The sequence below is a fragment of the Octodon degus genome, unplaced genomic scaffold (assembly GCF_000260255.1).
Source record: "Octodon degus isolate 3935 unplaced genomic scaffold, OctDeg1.0 scaffold00030, whole genome shotgun sequence".
In the NCBI taxonomy this organism is placed as follows: domain Eukaryota; kingdom Metazoa; phylum Chordata; class Mammalia; order Rodentia; family Octodontidae; genus Octodon; species Octodon degus.
In genome coordinates, this window is record NW_004524606.1 from 7,372,096 (window position 1) to 7,391,478 (window position 19,383).

General features: G+C 44.4%; 1 protein-coding gene across 1 annotated transcript in view; it reads right to left on the reverse strand.

The window, feature by feature from the left end:
* Frmd4b (FERM domain containing 4B) overlaps window positions 1-19,383 on the reverse strand; it is a 358,125-nt gene that overhangs the window by 235,566 nt on the left and 103,176 nt on the right. The window contains exon 2 of the mRNA XM_023713303.1: window positions 15,335-15,461. The gene's annotated coding sequence lies outside the window, so the exon portion shown is untranslated. The remainder of the gene's footprint in view (window positions 1-15,334; window positions 15,462-19,383) is intronic.

Sequence of the window (19,383 nt, forward strand, 5' to 3'; positions counted from 1 at the left end):
AGGTCCTGAGCTCCTCTGAAGATGAGCGAAGCTGAGTTCCCATCAGGAAAGCTAACATGAGAATAAGCATTTCATAATGAATCACCCAAAGAATCATATACACAGAGTGCGGGGAAGAGGCTGAGCTATGTTCCATTTTCCCCTCTGGGGCCAGGAAGCTATGCTCACAGTGAGCTTCCCCAAAGTGAGCCCTAGCCATTCTCAGTGACAAGAAAGCCCTGAGCTCCTCCTCCGATGAGAACAGCCAAGTTCATCAGGGAAGCCAGCATGATGAGGTTCTCCAGCAGAGCAGCCCGAGAGTTAGCAGCTTCCAACAGCTCCCACAGCTTCTCCAAACAGATTTTCTAACAGCTTCTCCAGTTCTGTGGCTTATGCTGCTAGCAACAATCCTCAGGTGGGCCTGCCACACCAGCACCACGCTAGTTCAGTTCAGCTGGGTGTAACAAGTTGGCCACCAGTTGGCAATCCACCACAGTTTCTGACTCACAGGAGTTGGGCATCTAAATTTACATTAAAAGGAAGAGGTGGGTGTGCAGAAGGCAGAGGCCCTGTTGTATGTTCTTAGAACTTACCTATCCCCTGCCAGGCGAGTGTCATTTCCACATAGTGCTTTCAGTCCCTGTAAGGACACCCTTCAGTGTGACAAACAGCACTGGTTTAGACCCATGAGCTAATTTTCTGAGTTTTTATCTTTTCTGTGGTACTAGGGGTTGAACTGAGGGCCTTTACACTGGGCTACATCCTCAGCCATTTTTAATTTTTGATTTTTGAGACAGGGCCTTACTAACCTACTAAGTTGCCGGGGTTTGGCTCAGACTTGCCATCCTCCTGCTCTTCAGCTTCCCAGAGGCTGTCTCAGACTGGACAGCGAGTATTTTCAGCTTTGTGGGTACCAAGGTCTCTTATGGCAACTACTGTACGTGCAGGAAAGTAGCCAGAGACAATGCGTAAATAAATGGGGGGGGGCTGTGTTCCAATAAACCTCTCTGTGACACCATAGAAGTTTTCTGTCTTTCTTTCCTTTTCTTTTCTTTTCTTTTTTTTTTTTTTTTTGTACCAGGGATCAACGTTGCACTTTCCAGGCAGGTGCTTACGCCACTTGAGCTGTCTCCCCAGCCCTGTAAATTTCATGTAATTTTCACCTATCAAATGAATAGACATTTGATCCCCAACACCACAATTTAAAAATGAAAGAAGGATTGCTAGCTGAAGACGGCACCACAGCAGGCAGTGCGCGGGAGCCCTGCAAGTTCTCGCATGGAGAGAAGGCTGCCTCATACAGACTTGCCTGCTAAAACTCACCTGTGACCCCCACGTCAATACCCGAGGTCCTTCTGCAGTCCTTTCTGACTTGTGCCAGAGCAGTGCAAACTCTGAATCGCCTGGTGCTCGCCTTCGCAGTGCAGCTGTAACCCCAGTGCCTCCCCCTTCATGTTTTTGCTCCTATGCCATGTCTGAGTCCTTGTTGGGGTCTGTTTAGTGCATGTTTTCCACACTTTTGAGCCTGTTGTGGGGAATTTTTAGTTTACAATGGCCTCTAAGCATAGTGCTGAGTTGTTAGCTCTGAGTGGAATACTTGGGTCACCCGCAAATCCATATATCGAAGCCTAATCACTAGCTAGGTCATGAGGACAGCAGTCTCATGAGTGTGAGCACTGCCCTTAGAGAAGTGGCCTCGCGCCCTCCACCGGGTGAGGGCACAGTCCGAAGGGGGCGTCTGTGAATGTGGCCCCGCCCCACCTTCCATCAGCGGTGCCTCGACTTGGACCTTCCCTGTCTCCAGGACTGTGAGCAGCACCTTCCTTTTGATATGAGACACCCAGTTTATGGTGTCTGTCGTAGCAGCCCACAAATACTAAGTAAGTTTCTAAGTAAAAGGCCATAGTGTGCTCACCACAAACCCCACACAAACAAGACAATATGTGCTAGAAAAGCTTCATTTAGGAAAGAGCTGTAGATGTGCTGGCCAAGCAGTTCAACGTCCTTGATTAACAACCTATATTTAACAAGGCGATTTTAACAGAAACATTCAAAACAAGGTGATATTCTGACGGGCTACAGAGAATGTCAACTCCCCCAGGAGTGATGTTGCAGTATTGGCTAATTCAGTGTTTGTGGTGACTTTATAGAATGTAGTTTCCGCAAATAATGAAAATTGCACACATTTTAACAACATTAATGAGAAGTTGCTGCGATATCCTGTCTTTCCCCCTCCTTGTAAATTGTATTTACAATTTAGCCAAATTGTATTTTAAATGAGGTTTGGGGTTATTTCAGAATGTTAGGTTTCCGTAATTCTCTGGGTCTGGTTTCCCACATAAATGCACTGCTGTCTGGTAAAAGCATAGCAAACAATTTTCAAAATATTCTCTACTTATAGGTAATTTATTGGCCAGTTCACAAATTCTGTCCAAATAGTGAGATGCCCCAGCCAAAGGACTCTGACTGGCACTTGGCTGGCGAGCATTTTGCCCTGCTATAAACATGCAACAGTTACACAGCCCGTGTGGGTGGCACTATGCACCAGTCAGGAGAAGCATGTGCTGCAGGCCACAACCAGGGCTTTCTGGGGCCCTGTTACCTTTCCTATGGCTCTGCGTGTAATTGTCATTCACAAACGCTGTACCAAATGCACTGGCATTGTCATTTGGGAATGCGTTGTGTGGGTGGCGCAGCAGGGAAAGTTACTTGGAAAAGGAAGAGGAAGTGGGAGGGCTGGCCCACCTGGGGGCTTGGCTGAGGTGGAGCCACAGGAAAGCTTCCCCTGCACCCAAGCAAACACGAGGAAGGGCGCTGATGAGCCTGGGGACCGCCACTCGCCCGCCCCTCTGAGGGCTGGCTTCCCTCAAGCAGATACTCCTTTTACTATCTTTCTGGGGTTGCAGATGTGCCCCCTGGTGCTGAGCTCTGCATCGTGGTCTTGCCTTTTTCCCAAACATTTCTGAATGTGGCACGATGTTATAGCACTATTTTTTTTTTAAGCACTATTTCAGCTCTCACATAACAGGATTTTACAGTGGCTGCTTCCGGCAAGCAGCAATATTCAACACAGCCCCTTTCTTTCATTCTCCCTTCCTTCCTTTTTTTTTTACATCTTTTATTAAGGTCAAATTTACATAAATCTCAAAATGCACTCTTTTTGGCGTGCAGTTTGCAGGCTCTTGACAAATGTGTTAGCCCACGTGACCATCACTGTAATTCAGGCTACAGAGTCGCAGACCTCAGAGCCTTCCTCCCCACCTCTTGTCCCCCACCCTAACCCAGAGACCACAGGACTGTAGCCACACATCCACGACCTTAAGGGATCCTTGGGTGAAATCTAAGAACAGAATTTAGGTTATAAGAGGGAGTTATGTTATCATAATCTCTAGCTGAAATTTTAGCACTCTTTCAATAATGAATGTCGGTAATAGACTACAGAAATATTGGCAGTATCTGTCACTCTGACAGCTCTGAAATGAGAATAGGTATAGACCCATCCTTAGAACTTGCCTTTTATATTACAATAAATAAGTACCTCTGTTTTTATATCACAAATGTGGTGAATATTTTAATAATGGCTAGCTTTGCTATCTTTCTGTGATTACAGATGTGGCTGTCAAAGAAATCCTTAAGCAAAGTCCAGCACTGGGAATATACCCCCACCATCCCAGTCAACAAAGTCACAAAAAATGCAAATGCCACCTTGAAGGGCATCAAGCCTACATTTCTGAAAAACGAGTAAGATTCTGTTGCTGCCTAGAATGATGAAGGAAGTGCACATTTTTTCTTCAAACCCAATGGAAGCTGAGCTGCCCTTCTCTGCAGCCAAAGGAGCTGCTACTAGGAAAACTGCTCAACAGCGCCACCTGGCGCCCCTAGAGGAAGGTGCATGGACTGGGAAGACAGCTGAGCCTTCAGGACTCGCACCTTGCTGCCAAGGCCTCCTCGGAAAGAGGAGGCAGGTATCTGAGCTCCAAACTAATTCCAAGAGGAAGTGAATAAACAATTACATATTTTTACACAGAAATTTAGAAATCTAACTATATGCAGCATTGTAGCAGGTCAGTCCTGTGACTTTTTTTCTTGTCTTTTGTTTTCATTTATTGCCCCCCTTTTTTTAAAACAAACATTTATTTGAGAGACAGTATGGCAGTAATTGGTATGACATAACAAGCAGTATGTATTTAGAAGAGCAGAATGAGAGGCATTCCAAGCACGACCCTAGTATTAAACATCGCTATCTTCAGTACAGTTGCTTAGTTCACAGGTATCAGCATATATAGTTAGTCAGGGTGAGAATCCTTCCAATTAAATGATAGTTTCAAAAACCTGCTGAAGAGTCTCAGGATCATTGCCTTAACCATCTTGTTCATATAAATGTATGGCTTTGCCCCTGTCATGTTTCCTAGCTTTTCTCCTTGCCCTCTCTTCGTTGTTCAATCCTCAAGTTCTCCCTTTCCTTTTAATTGTGTTATACCTTTCTATTTGTATTTCTTCTTTTGAATTCTTATACTAGGAAGACTGTATGATATTTACACATGTGTGTCTGGCTTATTTCACTTATGAATATAACTTCAAGTGGCACCCACTTCAATATAAAGGCTTTGAGATGTTGAGCCTGGATTACAAGCCACAGAACCAGCTATAAAGATTAGACAGAAGCCTTCTAGGAGGCTGACGCAGGACAATCAGAAGTTTGAGTCCCACCTGGCCAATGTAGTACGATCCTGTCTTAAAAATAAAAAGGTCCAGGGGTTTAGTTCAGTGTGATGATCCTGGGTTTAAGAACCAGTAGTGCAAAAAAGGAAAAGATTTATCAGAAGCTTGGCATTCATATTCTCCAATTGTTTGAACTACAGGTTGAACATATTAATGTAAAAATATGAAATCCAAAATGCTGCAAAATCAGGAACCTTTGGAGCACCAACCTGAAGCTACAAGCAGAGTGTCACACCATAAAACTCAGTTGCATATACAAAATTAGTGAGGATTGTGTAAAAAGCTACCTGTAGGCTTTGGGTATATGATACGCACAAGGCCGATGAATTTGCTGTTGAGGCCAGCACCTCTCTCCTCAGATATCTTCTTGTGTCCATGCAAAAATTCCAAAATCTGAAATCCAAACTGGCCCTGAGCAATTTGCTAAAGGATGCTGTACTTTCTGATCAGGATTGTGTTACTGAAGACCCACAGATTGTCCTCCACTCTATCACCTCAAAATTAACTTTTTCATTCTCAATTTACTAGAGAGATGGAAATAGGAATTTTTCATCAAAAAAGACAAATGGTCAATAAGCATACAAAATAGTCCTTAACTTTATTAATAATAAAGAATGCTGAGCAGATGTGGTTACATCTTTCTCTTATCAGCTTGTCAGAGGGTAAATTACTTCCAGAAGACAACTAAATGGCTATCACACATAGGTTTGCTACTGTAGATGCTGACATGAAGGTTCATAGTTGTTGAAATAAAAATGATTTCTTTAAAAATAAATATATGAATTTAGAAGATTGGATTAATTTCTGAAACTAACTTCGAGGCAAGGCTAAAAGAGTGAAAGATTCTAAACAGCAGATTACACGTAAGCAACACCACAATTGTAAACGCCAGCACCATAACAATAAAATTAAATCACACATGGTGCTGTGGACTTTGCTTTTCGGTAGTTAGGACTTGGACTATAAAGCCCTTTATCCTCCACCCCCATTTTAGCCAGATGGCAACATAAGAGAACAGGAAGGCGGGAGACACGCTACTGCCTTAAAAGATTTCCATCATCTTTCATAGTTTTTTGCAATGTTATTTTTCATCAGCATTTCATCTGTCACTTCTGCTATTTCCATAATGCTTTTTTCAGCATCCAGTGTACCAGTGTCTCCTCCTCCTCCTGCTCCTCCCCCAAGCTCCTCATTTTCATTTCCGAGTGTATTAGAGAGACACTTAATGAATGTGAAGCGCTTCTGCTGCCATGAGATTGTAGTGGAGCTGGGTATTGAAGCACATGCCTGCTATCACAGCGCTCTGAGAGGCTGCGGCAGGAGGACCACAAATTCAAGCTCAGTTGGGACAACTTAGTGACTTAGTGAAACTCTGACTCAAAAAAAAAAAAAAAAAAAAAAAAAAAAAAAAAAAAAAAATTAAAAAGAGAGGCCTGGGGAGATAGCTCAGTGGAATAAGTGCTTGCCTGGCAAGCTCAGGGTCCCGAATTCAATCCCCGGTACCGCAAAAAAATATAAAAGAAATAAATAAAAAGAGGTGGAGACGTAGCTCAGTACAAAGCCCTGGGTTCAATACCCACGATTACAAAAAAAAGTGGGTGGAGTAAAATATCACAGGAAGTTAATGCTAGACAATTAAACAGCTGCTCTTTTCTTCATACTCGCAAGGCGAAGAGACACTGTCACCTCAGCGGGCTTTGGAAGTATTCTGTTCCCACAGCACCCCCCACTGGCCGCTGGGGGAAGTACATCATCAGTGTACAACTTAAAAATTAAACATTGACCCTAGTAGGGCCTGCCACCTAAATCCCACCTCTAATGAATCTGGAGTTTAAGAATACACGTGTCTTTCTCTTGGCCCTAACTTTCAGGAAGATGGATAGCTTCAGATGAAATTTCAGAGTATTAAAACACTGGTAATTATAACACCATTTCAGTGTCAAGGGAATTTGATGCCAGATTCTGTTCATTTGTCATGAAGACATTTGGTATAGTACTCAAGCGGGCTGCACCACAGCATTCAATATGTTCATGAGCCACAACAAGATATACACTGTTATATCTATTTGAGAAGGCTCAGAGGAATTAAGAAGTAATTTACTGAAGATCCCAAATCAAGAAAGTGGAGGAGTCAAGAGTCAAACCCTGAGAGCATGCTTAATGACTTTTAAGTTAAGCCTGGAACGCCTGGTGCATGCTGGGTACAACAGACCCCTCCCCCTCCCCGCCCCATTAGGTGCAGTGCCTATTAGGTATGCTTCAGGGCAAGAGAGATTTCTGGGTCCTTCATGGGGACTTACAGTATCAGGGGTCTGAAATAGATGAGAGAGAGAGAGAGAGAGAGAGAGAGAGAGAGAGAGAGAGAGAGAGAGAGAGCTGCTGAGTAGAGGATCTGAGCAATTCCGTTCAGCTAAGACAGCCACCTGTCAAGGCTCCGGAGTGAGAGGGATGTTCACCTTAGGCTGAGGATAGTTTTGCCACTCAGATTAACATTACTGGAAACGCCCACCTCCCCCATGTCAGGAGTGTGAAAAAGGCGCGGGGCCCAGCAGGAAGGTTTGCTGTGCGGGTCACGGTGTCTGCCCCCACCAGGGGCACCAAGGCGGCATCTTTAGTGCACATTTGCCATGGTCAGGACCGGAACATTCATGGGAGGCACAGAGGCGCCTCAAAGCATCAGTCAAGAGTGTAAGGAAAGAGGCCAGCACAGACCCAGGCACCAGAGGTCTGCGGAGACTGCGAGATGTGAACGCACAGGGTCTGCGGGGCACACCCTTGGTGGTAGCTGTGTGCTGAGAGGGCAGAAAGGCCGCCAGGCTGAGGTGGGTGGGAAAGGCAATGCTGCGATCCATGGGAGCTGAGTCTCGAGACCCCAGGGAGCTTCAGCTCAGCCTCAGGGGTCTCCAAAAGTGACTGCTTGTAGGCTTCTTATTATTTCTTTTGCTCATGCTTTGAAAATTTTTAGCCAAGTCTTCTTGAAGTGTCAGCCTATCTTGGGGGTGCTTCAGGAAGATAAAGAATGTTTTGGTGGCTGTAAGAATATAAAAGGGCAGGGGTGACCTCCCTGCTGGAGGTCGGCAGAGGTGGAAAGTCCCCAGTGCCATGATCCCTGGGAAGCGTTGCAGAAAGTACCAGCCACTCATGATTTCCCGTGGGAGAAATACTGTGGGCAAAATAACTCTGGGAAACAATTTCATGTCGTGTGATACATATTATTATGCATTATAGGAATCATTATGCACATTATGTCCCTTTCGTGGCAATTTACAGTGTTTATTTAAATCTCTAAGAATTCCTGCCGTGAAGAAACTGATTCTTTTAATTCAGCATTTCCTTCACTTTTTTGAACACAGACATGAAATCTTTATTTTTCATGACTAACCTAACATTTTGGGAGGTACGAATCTTAGGAAGAAGGAAAGAGTATGAGACTCTCTTTTCTCTACAGTATAGAGATTTTCTCAGGACTCTTCCACTTCAAAACCTTGGAAAAGTTGCATTTTGATACCCAGAGTGACTTTGTTCCTTTGTAAAGATCGTAGTTAGTAAAAACTGGGAGTATATTAAAAACATTTTTCTAGCTATAAACAAGTCATTTGCATATCTCAAGTCTCAAGCTTCTCCCGGAGCAAGCCAGTTGCTTTATCAAGGCAGCCAATCTTTTCAGTCTTAACTACACAACACAAGTGTTGGGAGTGCAGCGGGGCGTGCGGTGCCACACCTGGGATTCCAGCCCTCGGAGGACTGAGGCAGGAGGGCTGCAAATTTGAGCTCAGTCTTGGCAACTTAGTGAGATTCTGTCTCAAATTAAAAAAAAAATAAAAGAGGCTGGGAATGTAACTTAGTGCCAAAGCTCTGGGTTCATTTTACTAAAACAAAGCAAAGAAAGATAAAGTTAGAAAGGCTCACACAACTGACAGACAGCTTTCAGGCTTTTAGAGCTTTCAGAGCAGTGAGTGGGTGAAAGAGAGTAAGGCAGTGGTTGTGAAGTCATTCTTCCAGTCTGAGACCAGCTCTGCCTCCTGCTGTGTGGCCCCGGCCTTGTTACACAACATCTCTGTTCCCTTCGTCCTCGTCTGAGAAGCAGAAATAGTGTGTGTTGAGTCTGTCCAGGACTGACTGCATTCACGTGTGTAAAGCGTGTTTAGTAGAGTGGCTGGCAGCTGGGTAGCCATTGTTGCTTCTTGCTTTTTCTCTTTCAGCTGATGACTACGAGGTGTCATTTAAGAGGCAAAGCACAGGATTCTTTTTTTCTCTCTGGAAACTATCATACTTTTGTTTTAGGTCCTGAGGTTACTGATTTGGGCTTTCACCAGAAGGTACTGCGGTGATATTTTAAACTACTAATAAGTTTTCTTGGGAAAACCTGAGGAATTTTTCTTCTCAACTTTAAAAATATTTGTGGTAAAATGTATAGCTAAGAAAAGAATCACCATTTTTACTCTTCTGAGGCACACAGTGCAGCAGTATTAAGCACATGCCCGCTGCTGAGCAGCCGTGGCCCGCCTTGGGGAGAACGCCCCTTCCCAGGAAGTGCCGAGCCCCCCACGCAGTGACCTGCCTGGCACCAGTGTCCCCTGGGACCTCCCTGCTCCAGGTGCCTCCTGTCCCCACATTTCGCAGGGCATGCCCCCTCCTGCTCCCTGCCTGTTTTGCTTAGCACGAGGTCTTCACGCTACAGCCGTGTTGTGCAGGAGGTAGAGTCTCGCTCCTTTTGAAGACTGAATACTGTGCCACGAGGCGGAGAAGCCACAGGCTGCTTCCCCGCCCTGCGGTGTCCGACTAGAGGCAGGAACGCGGCATCCTGTGCTAACTCCATGGCCGACGTTCTGAGGAGCTCTAAGACTGCTTTCCACAGTAGCTGCGTCTCCTCTTCCGGCCCCGCCCGCAGTGTGGCGGGTTCCAGCTTCTCCACACCCTCATCAACACTCCATGCTTCCCACCCTTTCGGTTTTGGTGATGAGCAGCCGCTGTAGTGGATGTGGCACTGCATCTCGTTTTGGTTTAATTTGCATGTCTCCGAGTGATTCGCCACCAAATGCATCCGAGGTGCCCTTTGAACGCCTCAAGCCGACCTCCGCAAGAAGAGCACAAGATCCGAAGCCAGGCTCTCTTTCGGCATTTTGGCTTTCTGCTTGCATATTCATCTTTGATGACTTCAAAGTTATTTCTTACTTTGAAGGGAAAAAAGTGCGTGTGTCCGCTGCCTATTTATCATAATTAAGAAAACATGTTTCACAGAAAAAAAATCGAGGGACGGATGCTAAGAGCTTTTAATTTCCCGCAGCACAAAACACTTTTACTGCCTGAATGTTTTTTACAAAATCCTGCATTAGTTTTGACATAACATAAAAATTTGATTAAAAAAATTTAAAAAGTAAGAGCTATCTTTTGCAGCAGGAGGGGAGCTGGGGCAGACAGGAGGCATGAGTAAAAAAAATATATTGCACACTTGCTATATGTGCACTTTATTAGAGGCCATTTATACCTCAAAAGTCAAGGAAAGACTAATGACTTAATAATTCAATAACACACAAAATAGAAGGAATACTCTCCTTTCATCCGATGCCATCTAGCAAGCAGTGTCCTGAGTCACCACCTGGACCACCCTGGTGCGGGCAGCCTTGCACCATTTTGCTTTACTTACACAAATTTATGATCACATCATATGCTTTAAAGGCTTACAAAAGTTTTCTTGCAAGTTTATGAGGGCTTTAAAAAGGTCTTTCATTATGCATAAGAACTTCAAGGTGTTCTGAAATAGTGGCTAGTTTTTTTTATTATTTTTTTAAATAACCAACATCCCTTAAATACTTCACCAAATAAGAAGATGTAAAACTACAAACAGGGGTAGTTTACTGTGTAGGCAATAACTAGATAGAGGTTGGGGGAGAAAGTCTGACCAGATTGAGAACTTGTATTCCACAAACTGATCTAGAGTGGGGGGAACTATTTTCTGTTCCAAACTATGATGAAGTTTTCACTTTGAGCTAAACTTTGCGCAGCAACCCTCGCTGTAAACAAGTACAGCTGTGAGCAAATGTTTCAGGCCTGTCTGACAGCAGACTAGAGGAGTACAGCAGCTCTGAAGTTCTGCCATAAGTCATATTGGCTTAAAGGCCATCAGTGTTAAAGCATTGAATATGTATACTCACAGGACCGGCCAGATAGCTCAGTGGGTTGAAGTGCCTGCTTAGGTAGGTACAGGATCTGGGGTTTGATCCCTGGCATGCTGTACCAGCTCTGCCTCTGGGGCACACTTGCTTTTTCTATGTGTCATATATTTGATTTATCACATTAAAATGTTTTGAAACTCTAGTAAGACTGCGATTGAGACTGGGTGTGGGGGCCTGCACCTGTAATGCCAGTGCTTGGGAGGCTGAAAACAAGAGAATCACTACGAGTCTGATCTGTGTAGTGAGACCCTGTAGACCCTGTACTAAATACATAAAAAAGAAAATAAAAGTACACAAACATAAGCACACGCATTTGCTTTGTGCCTCGTCTTCCCCTAATTCCATCTGTAAGACATAAGTGCCATCAACAGTTTGAGAGGGTTTTTCCAGACTATATGGTATGACTGTGTGTGTGTGTTTGCCTAGTGCTGTGTTTTGTAGCACTGGGTGCGGAAACTAGGGCTTTCACTCTGAGCTCATCTCCAGTCCTTTTTTTACATTTTCTTCTGAGACAGGGTCTTACTAAATTGCTGTTGCCCAGGACGTGCTTGAATTTGCACTCCCCTTGCCTGTCTTACAGTGCTGGGATTACCGGTGTGCACTACCGCACACAGCTTCCTGTTTCTACTTGTGATGGGTTCACTTGCTCTTTCTATGTGTCATATATTTGATTCATCACATTAAAATGTTTTGAAACTCTAGTAAGATCTATAAGACAACAAGCTAGACATTTTAACCATGCTAAGTGTACTGGTATTTGGTACAAAATTAATTTCACAACGTTGTACGACTGTCCTCATTATTTCCTAGACTTTTCTTATAACACCCAACTGAAACTCTGTGCCCAGCCATCCATACCTCCCTGTTCCTGCCTTGTCCTAACCCCTGGTAATCTCTGGTCTGCTTTCTGTCTCTCAATTGGCCTCGATATTTCACAGCAGTAGCCATAGGGTACCCAGCGGAACACTTCAGTGAGCGTTCCTGGCAGGGCACGCAGCAGAACCTTTCTTTCTGTGGCTGGAAAGCACTCTCGCGCACTCCCCCATGCATACTGCTCATCCACTCATCCGCGAAGGACCCTCCAGCTGTGTTCATTCACTTTTAACAAACATGATCCTACAATGTTGGCAGTTTTCTTCCTTTTCACTGAATACATTTTAGAAATCTACCCTAACACTCTTTAAAGGCCTCATGTATTTTGCTGGATGGAAGCAGCATCATTTATTTACTACTGCCCTATTAATAGACATACACGTGGCTGCCATAGCTTTGTCATTAAAACAGTGCTAGATTGAATGTAATTATATGTCTATTGCTTTGTATTTGAACCAGTTTATCCAGGAGATAAATTCCTAAATACTTTATTAGCATGTATATTTAGAATTTTGCTAAGTGCTGCCAAGCTAGGTTCCAAAAATATTTCCAGGGACTTTTTCATCAGGAGTGATAGGAGATCCTTTCTTATCTATATCCTTCTTAAAAGGAATAGTTATGATATTTCTTTTGTCCTTTCCACTTGCATAGGTGATGAACTTGACCCTTTAATGTGTGCATGGGGGAGGACTCACAGGTCCTATACAAGGAGGAGAAGCAGAGTAGGGGCAAGTTGGGGGATGTCAGAGTCCCTTCTAGTCTTGTCTGGGTAACTTTTGTCATGGATCCAACTCAGGGAATGGATTCCAGTGCAAGCAGTACCAGAGAGGTTCTGCATGGTACTAAGGTCAGAGCTGAGACTCAGTAGGAAAGCCTGAGTAAGCCACGATGAAATCTTAACAACTTCTCCAAGTAGTTGATGATGGCCAGTGCTCTGAGCACCACCTCAGGTCTCACTCCACCACCCACAACCCAGGTGGCCTGGTAGCTTCTACCAAAAGAAGCCCTTCTCAACGCTGCTCAGTGTTATGGCCAGCGACTACTCAGGCTGACGCTTATTTGTGCTGACAAGTTGCTAATATTTTGAATGTCATTCCTGCTTATGTGGGCTGACTTTTTTTTTAAAGACCCACTGATTGCTCCCTCCTTCCATTCTGAAGCTCTCTAGACCCTGACACCAACCACTTCTCTCTTTCAACCAGGAGATCTTGTGCTCTTGAGGGATAGGGTCTCTGTCTCACTCATGCTTCCACTCCCAAAATGGTTTTGAGCACTTTGTGTATAGCAATGTCCAGACCAGGATCCCATGTCCTGGGCCTCATGGAACCCATAGACCACAGGCAGGCAGGTGAAAAATACCTGAAAAGTCAAACACAGAAATAATTCCCAGTAGTAGCTGGCCCTTAAGATGAGTCAATGAATGGGCAAACTCCTAGCGTCCTTATACACTTATGAGTCCAGTTTTTTGCTACTTTAAATAATCAAGATACTACCCATAGAGTATAAGTACAAAAACCCTTTTAAACACTCCTTCTTATACAAATATGAAAAATCCAACCAGCTGTCACAGAGTGTAGTGATGAGGGTACCAGTATGAGTAATAGTTTTGGAAGCCAACTTCAGGGAGGGGGTCTCCTTCAGAGAAGAAGCCCCAGTATGAGAACTGAAGGAAAAGCTGCTATGGTGGCTTAGCTCTAGAATGTCCCCCAAAGTCCCACAGGCTTTTGGAAGGTAACTGGCTTATGGGGGTGCTGTACTCAGCAGATCCAGTGAAGCATCCATAGCAGACTGCACTGTTAGGAGGTGGGGCCTAAGTGGGAGGAGCCAGTCACTGGGGGCTGGCCTTTCGCAGGCTTAGCTCCCCACCTGCCTTCCCTCACTCTGCTTTCTGCCTGCCATGCTGTTCCTGTTTTGGAGCCAGCTGACTATGGACTGAATGCCCTAAACTGGGAGCCAAATGAAACCTCTCTTCCTTTAAGTTTTGGGTGTTGGGTGCTTTGTTCTAGCAATTTTTTGAATTTTTGAATAGAGCAGAGGAGCAGGGTGAGAAAGGTCATAAGCCCGCTGTGCTGTCAGTGTGTATGATGGCCTGCAGTGCACAAGAGCTCATATGTTAGGGGGCCTGGAAGGCAGAGAAAGAGCTCAGGGACCTGTGCAGGTGAGGGGAGCGGCAGAAGCTGCAAGAGTGCAGCAAGGCTGAGAGGGTACGGCAAGGCTTTAAGATGGTTTGACTTGTAATTTAAGAGCTCTTGTATGATTTCAGTCTGTATCTCTGATAGTCTCAAAGCATTTGAATCAGGGAGATAACCAGTAAGAGTATGAGAAATACACGGATGCACCTGTAGCTCCCTGCCACTTTCTGGGGCCGCTCTGTCCCAGTGATAGTCAAATGAACAGTGCCACTACGTGCAGAGGGAGAGAAACAACCCTGTCCATTCCTCCAACATTGTTTATACTCCTCTGCAGGTTTATTTCTAGTATAACATACAACAAACTTCCACCCCAAAGTACACTTTATTCAATGATAAAATCAGTTAATAATTATTGAGCACTTTTTACATGCTTGGCATCCTTCCAAGGACTGCCCAAATCAACTCATTTTGTCTACTTAACCCTACACAGTCGGTACTAATATTCCCCCCTTTCCCAGCAAATGGAGGCAGTGGCAGATTAACCATTTTGACCATGGAAAAAGAGGTAGAGCAAGCATCTCCCGAATCCACATCTGTAACTGCTGCATGCACATCTCATGAGCGGGCTCCATGGTCTAGAATTGCAATCCTACTATTGGTTTTGCTCAAGAAAGCGCTTAAGATGACTGCCATCAGTGCTGCCCTGAACCGTTGCACACTTCGCTTATGCACAACTCACTACTACAGATTTCACAGCAAGGCCCGTCAAATCTCCTTTGTCAAATACAAATTCTGAGCTTAGCTCATGAAGAAACACCTCGCAGTACTGTACTGCAGAGTTTGCCATGTGCCTGGCAGTTAGGGCTCTACGGGACTGTACTAACAATGCACAAGCAGTCAAATATTTCATTTCCCTTCTTATTATATCCCCCAAAAGGGAAATGGGGTCCAAGCACTCATGATACAAAGGACACAAAGCACACCTTATTATGGTTAAGCTAAGGATGAAAATCACTACATGAGTTAAGCTAATTAACCATTATTCACCTGTCTACTGGACTCAGGCTGCTTTAAGTGTTTAGCTATGAATAAAAAGGAAGACACTTCACAAGTGTGTTTATAAAATATTAGACATGAAGTACAGGTAACTGTCTAGGCACAGTATAGCTTTTAGGTTGTTTGTCTTTTGTTCATTTGCTTTTCTCTCTGGAAAAAAGAGCCTCTACGGATAGATGCCTACTTTGGGGCATTTAGCTTCTATATGAACACAAGGGAGTAACTATCACTGATTTCCTTCCTCATTGCTACTAAGACATGTTTTGAAGGCATGTCACACCACATGTCCTGTCCTTGCCTGCTCCACAACTCAGTGTGTACCCACCACAAACACACACAAGCTCACTTCTGGTCTTAATCATCAAAGGGTTTACATTTATACAATTACACACTTACCTTTAATTAGTAAGTGTTCTCTTGCTTTCTTTTGCTTTTGCTGCAATAATCTTCAGATGCTGCTCAGTCTGCACAGATGTCATCTTTTTCTCTCCCCCATTTTCTCCTCTGAATTCCTCACCAAAGCCTGTAACACAGAAAGAAGCGCCTTCATTTTTAGGAGGCACATGGGAAGGGCTATAAATCTCAAGCCAGTGACACTTCCAATTTATTTCCAATTTTCCCCTGGCTGGCTACAGTTTAATCACAGTTTTAGAAATTCACCTAATTAGGCAAGATTTAGAATAGGGCTCTCTCAAAATACAGATGAAACAGAGGCTGTTCCCCTTAAGAACTGAAGAGGTGACGCCAACTTGGCTCTTCAAAGACACACATTGATGAATACATCACGTTCTCTGCCTCTGTAGAAAGATTCTGATGTACTTACTCCAAGTTATCTAAATTCATTGATAAGATCACGGCTAGGGGAACTGGAGAGAGAACTCAGGGAAACCTCACCTCAGACTCCACATTTTAGTTCTATGGGAAACCAGGATTGCGTGCTCAACTCTGGTTTTTAACAGATGTCAGTTACAAGAATTAAACATGTCATGAATGCTGATGAAATGTGCTGCATGTCTGGTGCCACAGGACACCCTTCTTTCTATGGATTTATCATTCTCTCCGTACAAGAAAAGAAAACAGCTTTTTCTGGGAAGTGCTGCCTGAGTCATGAGGCATCTTCTCCCTCATCAGTGCAAGGCGGAACTGCTCCACCGCAAGTCCTGGGGCGTAAAAGCCAACACTGAGGGCAAGAGCGGCATGTGTGATCTTTATTCTCCCACCACATGGATGAATGAAAGTCCTGCTGTGCATCTCACAGCACCTTCCCACCCCATCTGGTCTTCCATAGAGCCCCAGATGCAGATGCCAATGTGAGGTGCAAGATGGCGCAGGGCGAAGAAAGAAACCAACCGATTCCTTCACAAGAACATTTGCCTCACACCTTGTACTGATGCCACAAGACTCCCTGTTCTAAGGGGAACTCAGTATTAAGCGGCTCAGCTACAGTGAAAGTGTGGGAAAGCCTGGGAGCTTATTGCAGAAAACATCTTTTCAGGATCCTTTTGGAAGGAAAATAGAGACTGTTTTAGGGGGAAAAAAAAATGACTTGTTTGCCTCAATCTCCCAAAACTAGTAGAGGCAAATTTTTATATTAAGCATTTTAATTTTTTTTGTGTGTGTGTGTTTAGTACAGGGTCTACAGAGTCTCAGCACACAGATTAGAGTCAGTGATCCTCCTGTCTTCAGCCTCCCAAGCACTGGAATTACAGGTGTGTGCCACCACGCCCAGTCTCAAAAGCTGTTTCAGTGCGCCCTGGAGTGGGGCCAGCAGGCATGCCAGGGATCAAACACTGATCTTTGCGTCTGACTAATTAGGCTCTTTAATCCACTGAACTATCTGGCCAGCACTGTTAGGCATTTTTAATTAGACATCAACATGCCAACAAAACTGGATTTCAATAGTGAAACTGATGTCCACAGAGGGTTGTCATGGAAAGGAAGTAAAGCTCAGCTGGTTGCAAAAGGCCACACAGGGCAGAACTGGCCCGGGAGTCACCCAGTCTGCCTTGCCGCTTTATCACACAGGCTCTCCACTTCTTTCTATGTCCACCAGGACACAAAACACCATGAGGAGTTAAACCCTGCCTGTGCTGATACCCCAACTAGCATCTAGTATCACATACAAGTATAAGGAACTAGTTGAATCCCTTTTCTAACAAAGACTACACAGATTATGCCAACTCAGATCCCAAGACTAGCAAAAAGAAGAGTCAACAGGTACTTCCTTTTTTTGTCCCCCTTTGGCAGAACCAGGGATTGAACCCTTGCACTTGCCAGGGAAGTGCTTATTCTACTGAGCCATCTCCCTGGCCCCAACATACTTCCTGATCCCTAGGATAGCTATCATTTATTGAACACCAGCCATATGCCATATAGTATGCCAGCACTTACACTGCCATTAATGCTTCCAAGAACTCAAAAAATAGACCAAGCTACTATGAAGATGAGGAAATTGAGTCAGGGAAATGAGATACATTGTCTGAGGTTACACAAGCTAATAAGCTCTCTGATCTCATGGCCCCATGGACATCAACTTTCTGTCCGTAATAAGCAGCACACACACACACACACACACACACACACACACAGAACAGGAATATAAACAAAGAGGACAGTATTGGGAAGGAAACTAAGAAGAAGAGAAGAAAACTGAACTGAGAGCATTACGGAAATCTGTTCTACGGTTCTATATGAATGCAGAGCATGTAGTTTCATCTACAAAAATCCAGTAGAAGATACTTGTGATGTTAGATACTGAAGATGACATAGAAGTTCAAGGTCCCCATGAGTTCGGGTCTGTGACTCTGGATCCTCCACTGCACTTCTTTGCTAGGAGTGCCATAACCAAATATCACAGATTAAGTGGCTGTAACAACCACACAATGCTGGAGGCTGGACGCTCAAGATCAAAGGGCAGGCAGGGTTGGTGCTCTCTGTGGTCTCTCTTCGAGGCTTGCAGACTGCTGTCCTCTCACACAGTCCTTCTCCTGCGCACACACCCTTCGTGTCTCTTTCTGTGTCTACATTTTCTCTTTTCATAAGGCCATCAGTCAGATTGTAGTAGGGCTTGACTTACCAGTCTCATTTAATCACCTTGTTAGAGGCTCTATTTCCAAACACAGCTGCATTGTGAGGTACTAGGGATTAGGCATTCAATATGTGAATTTTGAGAGAACAAATGCAGCTAACAACATTCACTAAATGATTAGTTCTGGTACCACAGCAATGAAAATCCAGGGGCCAGGAAAGCGGTCATCTGTCACGCATCATCAACCCGGAGCATCACGCATGAAGAAGCTAAAGCTCTCTAATACTTAAATGCAGTCAGGAATCTAAGGATGTACTATAGGTTTTGTGGTTAAAAAAAAAGAAGGGGGCAGGAGCCATCACATGCTCAGATCTCAAGTTATATTACAAAGCAACATTCAGTTTTTCATCCAAAATAATAAAAGGTAAATTTTTCCTTAAGCACCACATGAAAAAATAGGCTTTGCAAAGACACTCTTTGTATAAAAAGGTGCCTATCTTCAAAGAACAGAATCACTCTGGAGGCCCTGAGAGGGACCAAGGGGGAGGAGCCTCAGCTTACCACCACTCCCTTCCTCCTTGCCCCTGATGAGACTCCACTCGTGGCTTCAGAGCCACAGTCTCCTCCTCCAACTCTGTGTCACAGTGAAGCTTCTGTTAGGATCTGGACTAACAGGACACATTTTTAGAAATGCTGGCATCAGGCTATGAGTGTTAGGGATCAACCAATCAGATAAAAGACAAGCACAAACACTCTAGACACAGAAAAGCAGATTTAAAAAATGGAGAGTAAACTAAGGTAGGCCACCACTCCACCTTCACCGGAGGGGCTGTTTGAGAACGTGGGAAAACAGAGGCTGTCGTCCATTGCTGATGGGAATATGGAATGGCCCAACTGCTGCAAAAGGCTCTGAGGCCTCGAAAGGGTTAAACATTACACTACACATGATCTGAATGTTGCACGTCTGGGAGGATGCCCCAAACAATTGCAAGGAAGGACTTTAAACAAATATGTGCACATTATAGCAGGATTCTTCACAATAGCCAAAATGTAGAGATAATCTATGAGACCTCTGACAAATCAATAAGCAAAAGTGCAGATGTCTATTCATCGGAAAGTTATTTAACCCTCAAAAGAATGAAGTTCTGACACATAGTAAAAGTAGGGGTGAGGGCCGGCCAGATAGCTCAGCAGACTAAAGCACCTGCTCAGGCAGGCGCAGGGACTGAGGTTCAACCCTCAGCATGCCGTGCCAGGCCAGCCCCCAGGACACACTGAGACTGAGACTGAGACTGGGCGTGGTGGCACACGTCTGTAACCCAGGCTTTGGGAGGCTGAAAACAGGTGGATCACTATGGAGTCTAATCTGTGCAGTGAGACCCTGTAGACCCTGTACTAAATACATACATACCAAAAA